We start from the raw sequence: 1,055 nt of genomic DNA, 5'->3' as shown, positions 1-1,055 counted from the left end.
GATTCCTTTGGAGCTGGAATCATAGCTTATTTTTGTCTTATAAAATTTGTTTTTAAATGACAAAACTAGTACATCCTCGCAGGAGAAAAATTTCAAACAATAAACGAAAAAGAGAAAGTCCTCTTTCGATCTGCTCCGGTTTCCAAACCCACTCCTCTCCCTAGATAGGACCACTATTAACAGTGTGTTGCATATATTTCCAGAACTTTCCACTCACAAGAATAATGATGCCAATAAAAGTGCTAACATTTGTTGAATGTTTACTGAGTCAGGTGCTATGCTAAGCACTTTCCGTGCATGTTCTCAATTAATTCACAAAACAAACCTATAAGGTTGGTGTTATTTTATTCCTGTTTCACAAAAGAGGAAACCAAGGTGGCAGTTACGAAGTGGTAAAGCCAGAATTTAAACCCAGGCAGGTGAACTTCAGGGCTCATGCTCTTAACCTTTATTGTTCTGCTACTTACTTTGGGATTTGGAATGTTATAGACACTTCTTCATATTTACCCACAGAATTCTATTTCCTCCTTTTTAAAAGTTGCTCAGTATTCTGTAAAATGAATTTTCAAAATTTATCTTGTCATTCTATTGACACCTTTTAGAATTTTGCAGTTTTTACTTCCTTATTTCATCAAATCTAACATTCCATTGATTGTAAGAAGCACCTCGTTTCAGAGAGATTAAAATGTGAAATAAAATGTGCATCTTTTAAAAAAAACTGTATCTTAGAATTCATGTAATATGGCATTAGAGACCCTACTATAAATGAACATGCTTCCATATAATTTGCATGTGTATATTTCCAGGTCCCTGGAAGTAAAATTGTGCACTAAGAGGAAGGTGCATTTTTTATTCTGATAGATACTACCAAATCCCCAGGAGACCATTTCGTAGTCATCTGTCTCCCATCTACTTAGCACAATGGCTGGCACTTTGTAGGTATCAAATGTTTGTTCAGTAGACAAAATGCATGACCTGGCCCAGCAAATGCAAAGTATTTTGAGATACATGTGAAACAAAAAACACGCCCCCCCCCCCCCCCCAACCCAACACCC

Source organism: Crocuta crocuta, unplaced genomic scaffold (assembly GCF_008692635.1).
Source record: "Crocuta crocuta isolate KB4526 unplaced genomic scaffold, BGI_CrCroc_1.0 scaffold339, whole genome shotgun sequence".
Lineage (NCBI taxonomy): Eukaryota > Metazoa > Chordata > Mammalia > Carnivora > Hyaenidae > Crocuta > Crocuta crocuta.
This window is presented reverse-complemented; position numbering follows the sequence as displayed.